General features: G+C 43.2%; 1 protein-coding gene across 2 annotated transcripts in view; it reads right to left on the minus strand.

Annotated features, from left to right (window-relative positions):
- Window positions 1-13,859, minus strand: part of PPARGC1A (PPARG coactivator 1 alpha) — a 232,150-nt gene that overhangs the window by 52,689 nt on the left and 165,602 nt on the right. The window lies entirely within an intron of this gene.

A 13,859-nucleotide genomic window follows, 5' to 3' on the forward strand; every position in this document is an offset into this window, starting at 1 on the left:
GCTTCTAAGCGTTAATATTTAGCTGTGATAGCCAGCTATCTTGCTCTGAATATTAGCACTTAGCCAGCTTAAGGCCAGGAGGCTGATTAAATAACGCTGAATATCAGGAGGATTGTATTTAGCATCAATTTGATTTCCAGTTGCGATTTTCTATAGAACTTCAAACTATCCATGTACAGTAGATATAAAATTTTTGGGGTAATGTCTTTCCAGTTTGATAGCCTAAGGCTGTCTTTCTCAGTATAATTAACAGTGAAATCATAGCAATCAGAAACTACAAGGAGTTATTATTATTAGTAGTAGTAGTAGTAGCAGCAGCAGCAGTAGTCATAATAGTATTGTTTATTAATAATAATAATAATAATACTATGATTTTTTTGACAACTGTAAATTTAAAATGGAGAATAGTAAAGTTTTTGAACCCAATGAATTACAGGACTCAAGGCAATATGGTTTCAGTAAAGGCAGGTCTTGTCAGACCTATCTGATTAATTTCTTTGACTGGGTGACCAGAGGATTGAAGGAGGATGCTAGATGTGGTGTATTAAGATTTTAGCAAAGCCTTTGACATGGTTCCGCATAGATGACTAATAAATGAACTGAGTGCCCTCAGTATGGGCCCTAAAGTAGATAGCTGGGTTAGGAACTGGTTGAGTGGAAGGCATCAGAGGGTAGTGGTAAATTGAGCTCTGAGGAAAAGGATGTTACCAGTGGTGTGCCGCATGGTTTGGTTCTTGGGCCAGTTCTTTTTAACATTTTTGTAAGCGATATTGCTGAAGGGCTGTCTGGCAAGGTTTGCCTCTTTGCGGATGATACCAAAATCTGCACTATGGTAGACACCCTTGAAGGTGTGGATAACATGAGGAAGGACTTAGCGAAGCTAGAGGAATAGTCTGGAATTTGGCAGCTTAGGTTTAATGCTAAAAAATGCAGGGTCATACATTTGGGCTACAGAAACCCGAGGTAACAGTACAGTTTAGGGAGTGAAGAACTTTTGTGCAGGAAAGAGGAGTGGGACTTGGATGTGATTGTATGCGATGATCTTAAGATGGCCAAACACGTAGAAAAGGCAATAGCAAAAGCTAGAAGGAATGCTTAGGTGTATATGGAGAAGAATGGCCAGTAAGAAAAAGGAGGTGATGATGCTCCTGTATAAGACTCTGGTGAGACCTCATTTAGAATATTATGTAAATTCTGGAGACCGCACCTTCAAAAAGATATAAACAGGATGGAGCGAGGGAAGGCCCGACAGACCACATTTCTTTTACGTGCAGGGCAGGCACGAGGCGCTGCGCCTTGCCTCGGATTCCGATATTCTTTTTAAAGGTAGGGTGCGGGAGCTGGTCGGAGGGTGTCGATGCGCCAAGGGGGGGAGCTGGCAGGCAGCACCCCCCCTGAGCTGACACCCGGGGCAGACCGCCCCTCCCGCCCCCCCTTGCTACGCCACTGGAGCCAGGTATTAATTAGGCGGCATGATCCTAATAGTTACTTAAAAATTGTGCTGCCTTGACTTTTTTTTTTAAACATTTGATTACTTTTGCTACTGCTAGTTTGGTAGGACCAACACACTGCATGTCCGGGGGGGGGGGGGGGGGGGGGGGGGGGGGGGGGGGGGGGGGGGGGGGGGGGTATCATGAAATGTAAAAAGGAAGGACTAGGGGGTCATGAAATGTAAAAAGGAAGGACTGGGGGGTGTAATGAAATGTAAGAGGAAAGGACTGGGGGGGTGTCATGAAATGTAAAAAGGAAGGCCTGGGGGGGTGTCATGAAATGTAAAAAAGCCTGGGGGGCATCATGAAATGTGAAAAGGAAGGACTGGGGGGGGCGTCATGAAATGTAAAAAGGAAGGACTTGGGGGGGGGGGCAAGAACACTAGTCTGGAATGGATGTGAGAGAAAGAGGGCACCTGGCTAGATGGATGGAGGGGACAGAGAGAGGGGTGGACGGAGCTGATGGAAGGAAGAGAAGAACAGTCAGACCAGATGCTGGATGGAAAGGGGCAAGAGCGAGGGGGCATACGCTGGATGGAAAGCAGGGAGAGAAAGGGTAGCACTGCAGACACACTTGCGGCTGGATGGAAAGGGGCAGAATCTAGATGGAATGAGGCAGACCAGATGCTGGATGAAAAGGGACAGGGGCAGAGAGGGGGGCAGGCACACTGGATGGAAAGGGGCAGAGAGGGGGAGCATACGCTGGATGGAAAGGGGCAGACACTGGATAGAAAGGGACAGGGGCAGAGAGAGGGGACAGACTCTAGATGGAAAGGGGCAGAGAGAGGATGCAGACGCTGGATGAAAAGGGACAGGGGCAGAGGGCGCATATGTTGGATGGAAGGGAGAGAAAGGGCAGACGCACATGTGCAGCTGGATGGAAAGGGGCAGAGAGAGGGGACAGAGCAGATAAGAAAGGTAGAATCCTGAGACAACAGAGGTAGATAAAAATTTATTTTTATTTTTTTAACTTTATGATACAGTAGTATTGTAGTTGTGTTAACAAACATTTATTAATAGAAAATGGAAATAAGGTAATTTTTATTGGACTAATTTTAATACATTATGACTAAGGTTTGTAGACCAAACCCCCTTCCTCATGTCAGGACAGGATACTGTAACAGCAGTATACTGTACTGACTTGATGAAAGAGGTTTTAGTCTCTGAAAGCTAAATGTATTAGTCCAGTAAAATGGTATTTATCTTATTTTACATACTTGTTTTATTTCTATATTCTATTTGTAAAGTGGTGATTATTTTTTTTCAGCCTGTATGCCAGCTTCAAATGTCATACTCAGCTCCATCACAGCAGTATGCAGGTCCCTGGAGCAGTTGTTAGTGGGTGCAGTGCACTTCAGGCAGGTGGACCCAGGCCCATCCCCCCTACCTGTTACACTTGTGCTGCTAAATGGGAGCGCTCCAAACCGCCCCCAAAACCCACTGTACCCACATGTAGGTGCCCCTCTTCAGCCATAAGTGCTATGGTAATGGTGTAAAGTTGTGGGCAGTGGGTTTTGGGGGGCTCAGCACCCAAGGGAAGGGAGCTATGCACCTGGGAGGTATTTTAATTTGTTTTTTTACTTTTTACAAGTACCCCCTAGGGTGCCCGGTTTGGTGTCCTGGCATGTGAGGGGGACCAGTGCACTACGAATCCTGGCCCTTCCCACGACCAAATGCCTTGGATTTGTTTCGTTTTTTGAGCTGGGCGCCTTCGGTTTCCATTAGCGCTGAAAACCGATACCACCCAGCTCAAATCCGCCCAAATGCGATGCATTTGCTCGACACAAACCGTATTATCGAAACAAAAGATGGACGCCCATCTTTCTCGAAAATACCCTTCGCGTACCCGTCCTCGGAGATAGTCGCCCATGGAGATGGGCTTTTGTGTTCGATTATGCCCCTCTATGTATTTTCCTATCTCCTGGCATGATGATTACATATGTAAGTTTCAATAAAAGAAAATGTTTACTGTCTTGTTTCTTTTCTGACCATTTCTTTCATTTCATGATTATTGCTAAAAATAATTTTTTCACAGTGGGGGGGGGGGGGGTTAAAAAAAGGTTGGCCCCTGGTGTCAAGTAAGCTAGGTACGCCACTGGCCATATGTCTTTATATGCCTATATTTTTCTCTGTTTCTATGTTAAAGGTGATATGTTTGTAAATATTCTCATATGTGCACATATAAAAATCTCTGTGCCTTTGTGCACCTAGTAATATGCAGTAAATGACAACATTCTTTGGCTGAATAAAATACTTACAAAAATGGCTTGTACCTTACTTGCAGAATTGTGACTGGTAGACAACAACTGGAGTAGCCACTGTCAGACTCGGGATGCTGGACTCAATGGACCCATAGCTTCAGCTGCAAGTGTCTAGCAATACTCCCAAAGCTCATGGGTTTTATGCCCACTGACTCTTACACTGGCCAAACAAATCAAGTGCTGCTTTCCAGGCTAGCCCCAGGGACTATAAAAGTGCCATAAATGGATGTTTGGAAGGGATCCAGGCCCATTTAGTACGTTGAAAGGTAGAAGAACTGGAAATGGCCTCATTCATTGTGTTTTACCATTAGTCTGAAAATCCAAATATTGCTTTGAGTAGTAGTTACTAAAAAGAAAAAAAAAAGCTATTGTTTCTAAAACCAAATTGCAAACAGGAACTAGAGGTCTAAACCTGCCATTTTACTGGTTTTCTTGATTTTTTCTTTGGTTTTCAATGGACCCTTAGGTGTTTTAGGTGTGTTTACAACCTACACAGAGATTAACATGTGATGCCACACTAATAATGTGCAATTTCCTCATTAAGTCCTCGATGCTCACAAGTAAATGTGGGCGCTAGAGACCATACTAGCACCCTTACTTATTTGCACAGAATGTTCAGAGGCCCGGAGGACGGGAACAAATGAGAAGCAGCATGCTAATGTAGTCAAGCTCATGTTAATTAGTTCATTTTGTATTTGTCCCCAATGCAGAAAAGTGCACCCAAAGCAAACCTGCCTTACCACTGCAAAAAATAATGCCAGGTCACAGCAGGTGTTAGGCTGTTGGAAGAGAGGATTTCTCATGATTCTCATGCATCTCTCATGTATCTTTCTGAAAAATCTGCCAGTTTTGATTGCTTTTGGAAGCAGAAGGAAGTCCTTGCAAGCCCTTAAGTGCTGGTTGTGAGAAACAGCAGACTCAAGTGAAAACACAAATTGGTGTCTGTTTCCCAGGGGCGTAGCCAGACAGCAGATTTTGGGTGGGCCTAGTCAAGAAGTGGGTGGGCACCAAGTGTTCTCCCCCCCCCCCCCCCCCCAATGTGATGAGACCAGTATCGGCAGCTTAGGAAGCTTAGACTGCTGAAGTGGAAAACAGTGTTTTCAGCACCATCAGGGGGAGGTCTTCAGCTGGCGAAGCCTGGGATCCCCACTAGCTGGCACTAAATATGTGCTGCTGTTGGGTGGGCCTGAGCCCTAAGTTGATGGGTCCCGGCCCACCCAGGCCCACCTGTGGCTATGCCACTGCTGTTTCCTCTGTCTAAATATAAGTATCCAAGCTAAAGAAAAATAAAATAATTAAAAATGCTTATATTTAGGCTGCAGAAAATAGACACCACGTTTGGGTTTTATCAGGTGCATGCGAATAGGAGCCGAGCTTTTTGTAGAATTATTCTGCGTATGCGCCACGCACAATACTCCCATTCCAAAACACAATTCTCCTGCCGAACTCCCTAATGCTCATCGCTATGAGTGTGCCTATATTTGCATCTCATTAGCACCGAGCATTAGGGCGTTGTTCTGTGCTGTTCTGGTGGTATTTTTACTGCGCTATTTGGAACAACGCCAGAGTTTTGAGCATCGGGGCTTGAACGTTAACACACAGAATGGAATGGAGAATGGGTATGGAATGGATGGGGCTGTGCCATGTATTAACATGGAAGATAATGCAGTGCACCCCCTGAACAAGTGTTGCTAATTGCATTGTGTTATCTGCCATTCAGTTAATGCACGCCATTCAGTTTTGTTTTGGAGGAAGGGTGTCAAACATGCGCTTCAGCAAAAGCCCATCTATACCACGTTAATGTATATGGTAAGTTCGGCTCAGAAAGAACTAGGATGGCCTTCATTAACAAGGTGCTCTCAATGCATGGTATCCCTTTAAGAATGCACACAAGTCATCTAATTCTAGAAAGTTGCATGCCCAAATTTGTGACCAGTGTGCAAATTTGCACAGGCAGGTTATACAATATGGTCAGTGTTGTGCATAACTTAATTTAATAAAGGCTGATAATTGATCTTAATGAGCAATTAGGCTATAATTGCCCTTAATTCCAGAGCACGCAATTTCAAGGAGGACATGGATCTGGGAGGGACACGGGCAGGTCAGGGGCATTCCTATGACTTACATCTGCAGGTTCCAGAATAGCACCCCCTGCCAATTTAGGCACCTCTGACAATCGTAAGTGGCATGTAAATATAGGTACCAAGTTGCAGAATTGCCCTTCATTTGCACAGAAGACGCACTCATTTCACGATATTGTTCACATGCACATTGGTTTGTGCATGCGTGCACTATCAGTATGCACTTTTTAAGAATAGTGCGCCCTCTTTCATGTCTGTGACCTCTTTACATATAGGGGTGAATTCTATATATGGCACCAAAAAAATTGACACTGAAGTAAACACTATTCTATAAGCTGCTCTTAAAGTTAGGTGCGGTTTATAGAATTGTGCTTACGCCCAGGAATCATGCTTAACTTTAAGTGCATCCAAATTACGCACCTACATTAGGCACATATCCTCCCTCATTCTATAAAAACGTGAGTAAATGTTAGGAATGCCCCTGTTCTGCTCATGACCCTCCCATTTCTACACTCCTTTTTCAACTCGCGTGTAAAATTTAGGTGTGGATCCCGCACCTAAATTTACATGCGTAAATGCCAATTCAATCTAATTAGTGTCAATAATTGCTTGTTAAAAAAGCCAATTATTGGTGCTAATTAGCCCTTTCTTCAGATAAATTGCGCACACACCCAAATTTTGGTGACTTAGGGGGATGATGCACACTCATTTAAGAAGAGTGTGCACTATTATTGGCAAATGACATTCTCTCACAAACAATAGCCCATCCCTACGAATGAAAATAATGCCCAACATATACATTTTTTGGCTGGCTATCCCTAGCACCCCTAATCTAGACTTTTGCAGCTGTAGGTCACTCATTGAATTCTTCCCATGGATAGTAAGATGCTCATTCTCCTTGGTGCTGTGTGTGGATCTGTGATCCTGGTTACTTGAACTGCTTACTCCCTGTATTACTACTTACCCCTCCAGTAGTTCAGAGCATGAGGAGACTCTCTCCTTTCCTTCCATCACCCTCTTTTTCTCTGTCTTCTCCTCTAACTTTCCTCCTTTTCTGCCTCTTTCTCTGTCTTTTCTATCTTCACTTCCCTTTCTCTTCCACTACACCTTTCTTTCACCATCCACCATCTCCACTACTTCTGCCTTCTCCAGTTCCTCAGACTCCATCTCTTTCTCCCAATGATTTTCTTGTCTTCTGGCAGTACTGATTGTCAGGCTTTTATTCTTTCCCTGAAGAGGTGGCATATCCCTTCTGTATCAAGCTAGTAAGGCAAAATATAGTAAGCACTTCCCTTTTGGAATTCCCTGTCCTATGGCTCTTAAGATTCCCTTACGCAATTCAAATAGGGAGTCAAAATATGCCAGCTGATATTCAGAGCAAGTTAACCATCTGGGAACAGCCACTGATCAGTTAACTTACTTGTCGGCAACTAGCCAGTCATTTTCAGTGGCATTTAACCAGTTATGTTCACTGAAAAATGAGAAGTTAGCGCTGAACTACAAACCGGCCATGTTGAGGATGCTCTTGGTGTGTGTGTGTGTGGGGGGGGGGGGGGGGGGGGGGGTCCAACGGTGGAGGCTGGTTAGCTCCCGATATTTGTTATCCGCTAACCCACGTCCAGTTAAGTCTGAATATCAACTTAACCGGACATGCACCTGCCAACTTTTAAAAGACTGGATTTTCAGTGCCAAAGCCTGCACAGGGTCCAGCATTGAATATCCATTTTTATTACTGGTAAAGGACAACAACAACAAAAATGTTGTTCACCATCGGCTGAATATCAGCTGAATGGCTTTTTATGCAGGCTTGGCATGGTGAATGGATAGTTTCACTGTTTCAGCTTAACTTCTCACTTACTTTCCCCTCCATGACTTTTTCACATAGAGTTGTATCCCTTCAAGTTGCTTCTCCCTATAACTCTTCCCTAATTTACTTGTCCTGATTCTGTTTCCCCTGTGCCTTGCTATACTTTAATGTACGGTGGTAGATCAAGCTAGTAATGTTATGTTGCTGCTGGAACTTGAATTAATGACTTTGCATCTTTTCTTTTGCTTGCTAAGGCAGAATTAGTGCTTGGCAAGTTGAATATTATGTGGTACAAGATGCTACAGTAACTTGGAAGAATTACCATGCAATATTTTGGCATGCCATTAGCTTAGTGGATGGAGAGAAATCAATCATTTACCATAGGGTACTGGAACGGGATCACTAAAGCTAACCAGACAATTTTATCACATAAACACATGGGGGAAATTTTATTTATGGCGCCATAAAAATCAGCACCGTAAAACCACACGGTTAGCGTGATTCTATAAACTAAGCCTAAAGTTAGGTGTAGTTTATGGAATACACTCATGCGCCGTTCTTGCAATTAAAATTTACATGCATCCATTTAGGCCACCTAAAACCTGGTACAGATCAGGTGTATTCTATAATAGTGCACATAGTTTTTTGAAGTTCCCACAGCTCACCCATTCCATGCCCATGGCCACGCTCTCTTTTCAACTGTGCGCATTAGAATTTACACACATTTGTTATAGAGTACACCTAGAAAGTAATGCATGTAAATTCTACTTAAAGCCAATTAGTGTCACTAATTGGTTGTTAAGTACCGATTATCGGCACTGATTGGCTTGTTAAGCAATTAAGAGTTTCTTTACTAAGGTGCACTGAAACATGGGCTGTGCTAGTGTAGGCATGTGTTTTGGGCGCCTGCAGATCCATTTTTCAGCTTGCCTGTAAATAGGCCTCTTTTTATTTTTGCCGAAATGCGCACGTCCATTTTGGGTCTGGACCTTACCGCCACCCATTGATTTAGCAGCAAGGTCTCACACGGTAACTGTGCAGTAATTGTCTACGCACTTAGAATGATGATTACCACCCATTTCTGCCACATGCAGGAAAATAAAAATTATTTTCCAGTGCGCATAGCCGACACGTGTAAAAAATAAAATTACCACCTGAGCCATGTGGTAGCCAGGCAGTAACTCCAAATTGATGTGTGTAGGATGTGCGTATGCATCTATATGGCTTAGTAAGAGGGCCCCCAAGTCGTGCGCCCAATTTGGCCATGCGGACAAATTAGTGCACACAACTTGGAAGGCACCATATATAGAATTTTGTGGATAGGGTATAAAACTGAGTCAGAGAAGGATACAAGAGTTCTGAAAAACAAGGCTCTGCATCAGCAGCCCTGCAAGAACTGCGTAAGAATAACATAAGCCTGGAAAGCAAAGAATTCACTGGACTCTTCCTATGAAACACTGCAGCGACAGGAACTAACCTGCAGCCAATTCAATCATAAGACCACAGCAGACCAGTTTTACGTTTCCATTTCAAGCTGTTTCACCTTACCATACATCCATTTATTCCAACAGGGAACAGTCCAAACTGCAGCCACAGTTAACTAGGGCTGCAACTGGCAAAGTTCACACACATGGTACTAAGCCTATCTCATAAGAAAGCTTTTTTTTTAAGCAGTTCAAGCTCTACTGCTATCATGCCAATTGAATGTGAAAATTTAAAAAAAAATCAAATCAAATCCCAATTACACAACAAAACAAAAAATTCTAAGGGGTAAATATTCAGACAAAAATCCATGGGGAGCACATTTTCGACAAAGCATATTCTATAAGATTTATGCACGGTATATAGAATATGCTTAGTTGATATCATAGCACCTAAATCTATCTGCTCCCATTTACACCAACGAAAACCTGGTGTAAATCCTGGCACGTAGATTTAGGTGTACTGGGCCATATTCTATAACTACATGTATACTACTACTACTAATACTTATCATTTCTATAGTGCTACAAGGCATACGCAGCATTGTACACCATACACAAAAAAGATAGTCCCTGCTCAAAAGGCTTACATTCTAGATAAGTCAGGCAGACAGACAGAACAATTAAGGGTAAGGGAATAAACAGGTGAGGATAAAAGGACAGGGCAAGTGAGCAGTGGTTAGGAGTCAAAAGCAGTGGTAAAGAGGTGGGCTTTAAGTTTGGACTTGAAAATGGCCAAAGAGGGGGCTAGACGTACAGGCTCGGGAAGTCTATTCCAGGTGTGAGGTGCAGCAAGATATGTAAGTTTCAAAACGTCCATGAAATGCCCATTTCCTTGCCCATATCCACGGTTTTTGCCTGCATGCATTAGAAGTTAGGCGCAGTTCGTTATAGAATGCTCTTAGCGAGTTCTGTGCATAAATTGTAATTATTGCCAATTAGTGCTCATTATTGCTTGTTAAGTGCTGTTAAAACCGCTGATTGGCTTGTTAAGCCAATGAAGTTACGTGCCTAATTATAGAATATGCCTGGATTTCAGTGCAGATCTCTAGGCACGTTGTATAGAATCCCCAAGTATCCCCAAGTATGCCTGGATATTTGATGCCAGGCATCTCATCTGGGCATCAGCATTCAATATCCAGGTTTGTGCAGCCAGCTTGTCCAGTTAAGTGAAATATTCAACTGGACAAAGACAGGATTGTGTTTTATGCGGAATGACTTGTCTGGTTAACTTAGGGGCCCTTTTACTAAGCCGTGGTAAAAAGTGACCTACAGCAGTATTTACTATGTCTGAAACCAGCACACATCTAAAACCGTCTGAGCCCTTAACACCACCCATTGATCTAGCAGTAAGGGCTCATGCGCTACACACACGGTGACCAGTTGGTGCGCACTTACTGCCGATTACTGCCAGAAACAGCGCGTATGGGAGGAAATAAATCATTAATTCATCCAGGCATCATGGGCATGCACCAAAAAACTGCAATTGACGGACTGCAACAATGGCTTGGGGGACGTCTAAAGGGTGTATACAGCTCAACACAGCAGAAGGAGATTCCAGTGCTGTCAACTAGTACCACTGTAAAGATAAGTGCTGGTACTTTATTACCCGATTGCACGGCATATTGTTGCAGTCCGTCAATTGCAGTTTTTTGGCTCCAGCTTGTATTGTAGTAACCCATTAGCACTATGAGTATGTTCAAGTAAAGAAAAACGAACAATGAAAATATAAAAAAATTTAAATAAAGACTAGGAACTCTTTACGGTCAATCAACTTAGTGCAATCCTGGAAGGTTTTTTGGTGGTCAATGATGAAGAGTTAATCTGAATGATCTGTTTAGCTCTATAGGACTTGTTATATCCTGGAGCTCTTTGAGGCCTTTTTCCTTCCCAGAAAGCAATTTTGTGATGACTGACACTTTATGCTAAACGTATGTATTTTTGATTGTGGAAAGCACATGCTAAGTTTCCCATTAGTGCATGAACACTTACCGACACCTATTTTGTAGGTGGTAAGAGCTCATGTGCTAATCTGCTAGCGTCAGCAATGTAGCTGTGCTAACCGATTAGCGCAGAACATATCTACTCTCCACCCCCAGACCACCCTCGGTGCAAAAAACCCCCATAAAAACAATTTTTTAGCACATGGGTAGAGTGTGTACATGCAAAATCAGCATGGGACATCTGAGTGTGCCCCACAGTACTGCATTTTATCCTGTGGTAAGTGCACATCAGTGTATACTGCAGCTTACTACTCAGTGCATTTTGCTAGCGAAAAAGGTGCCGGTACTCAAATGCTGGGCCACCCATCAGGGGTGGGGTGATCACTGAGGGACCCACCCCACAACAGCCAGGCCCCTTGCAACCAGTCACAGAATCTATGACAAGGCAGAATTGGTGTGTAGAGCCTGAGCTCTTTCATTAAAACTTGGGGACCATGGGTCAATTTTAGTAGACAATGAAAAAGGTGCCAGTACTCAGTACCCCCTCAAAAAAAGCCCTGTTACTACTACTACTCAATTCTAAAGTGCTACTAGAAGTAGTCAGTGCTGTACACATTATATGCAGGCACTTTCTGTCCTTAGAGGGCTTACAATCTAAGTTTTTGTACCTGGGGCAATAGAGGGTTAAGTAATTTGCCCAAGGTCTCAAGGAGCTGCAATGGGAATCAAACTCAGGTTGCCAGGATCAAAGTCTACTGCACTAACCATTAGGCCACTCCTCCCTTAGTAAAAGGAGCCCTAAGTGCTGCTGAATATCAGTGGATAGCTCCACACTGGCCATTTAATTTAAAAGTTCTATATCAAATCACTCTAGCGATCATTATAAAACAAATATTCTGAAAAACAGAGGGACCTTCTGAAAAACACTGCAAAGCACTTATGCAGCTACAGATTATAACTTGTTGCCTTACTGGACTGCTGATTTTTCAATCATTCAGACCCTCTAAAGTGCACTAAAATAAAGATTTTAGTATGAAAGACAGATCTACCTTCTCAACATTAATAGTCTCTCAGCTTCATGCATCATGAAGCTGAAAATAGCTAAGTTCATTTAAAAAGTTGCTGATGCTATTTGCTCATTATTTGAATGATATCATTATCCCTTCCCTCGTTGTACACATAAAAACATGGTCTCTCTTTTAGCATTCATATGCTCCTGTTACTTCCTCATTTGAAGTTATTATTATTATTTATTGGGATTTATTAACCACCTTTATGAAGGGATTCACTCAAGGCGGTGTACATAAGGTACAGTTTAACATAAAACTTAAAATTTTGTTAACGGCATAATAATAGTAAAATGCACAAGTAGAAACATAAATACAATGAAAGAGGAAAATTGAAAAAAAGCAAACTGAAACTTAATAATAAGACTACCATGAAACAAGATTAAAAATACACACATTTAACAGCACTGAAATTCAAGTTACGGTGCAGAATTTTATACATTATACCAGAGTCCTACTGTAGAAATCTCTATGATGTCAGAATTATTCAACCTGATGTCAAATGCGGTTAAGCACTAAATGGAAAGCAATACCTGAATTCTAGTCCCACCAGTCAATAATGGTAAAATTGCACTTTCGGTATGTAGAAAAAAAAAGAAAGCTTATGCTTTCAAGTAAAGATTCTGGGTTTGGTATTCAAAGAGGGGCATAATTGAAAGGGATGCCCAAGTTTTGCTGAGGACGTCCTCACAAAATGTCCCGATGGAGGGGCAGGGAAACTCGTATTATCGAAACAAGATGGACGTCCCACAACTGTACTCCACTACCATAGCCCTTACGAGTGAAGGGGGCACCTACATGTGGGTACAGTGGGTTTTGGAGGGCTCACATTTACCACCAGAAGTGTAACAGGTGGGGGGATGGGCCTGGGTCCACCTGGCTGAAGTGCACTGCATCCACTAAAACTACTCCAGGGACCTGCTTACTGCTGTGATAGACCTGAGTATGACTTCTGAGACTGGCATAGAGGCTGGCACAAAATATTTTTAAAGATGTTTTTGAGGGTGGGAGGGGGTTAGTGACCACTGGGGGAGTAAGGGGAAGTGATCCCCGATTCTCTCCGGTGGTCATCTGGTCAGTTTGGGCACCTTTTTGTGGCTTGGTCGTAAGAAAAACAGGACCAGGTAAAGTCGTCCAAGTGCTCGTCAGGGACGCCCTTTTTTTTCCATTATGGGTCGAGGACGCCCATGTGTTAGGCACACCCAAGTCCCGCCTTCGCTACGCCTTCGACAGTTGGGGACGCCCAAAATCAGTTTTCGATTGCGACCCTGTGAGAAGGACGCCCATCTTCTGATTTGTGTCGAAAGATGGGCATCCTTTTCTTTTGAAAATGAGCCTGAAGGCGATTTAAACGGCCACAAATGGCTCCTCACTGGTAAAATTGCTTGTTTCAAGCTAACCGATTATTTTCAGTGGCATTCAACTGCTTAGTGCTGCTCACAATGACCAGTTAGCACCTAAAGCAAAACCAGGTATTTTGGGGACATTCCGGGTGCAGAGTTGACACTTGGCTGGTTAAGGTCATCGCATAAAAGTCAGTCCTATCTTTATGTGGTGCCCCATAGCTGGTTGTGCTGAATATCGCACTTAACTGGCTATAATGTAGATGGTTTCGGAAACCAGCAGTCAGCAAAATGCTGAGTGCCACAGGCACTGGCATATTAGAACTAATCACTAAGGGCCATGTTTACTAAGCCACACTAGAGGCGCACCAGCAGTTTTAGCGTAT

The sequence above is a fragment of the Microcaecilia unicolor genome, chromosome 2 (assembly GCF_901765095.1).
Source record: "Microcaecilia unicolor chromosome 2, aMicUni1.1, whole genome shotgun sequence".
Lineage (NCBI taxonomy): Eukaryota > Metazoa > Chordata > Amphibia > Gymnophiona > Siphonopidae > Microcaecilia > Microcaecilia unicolor.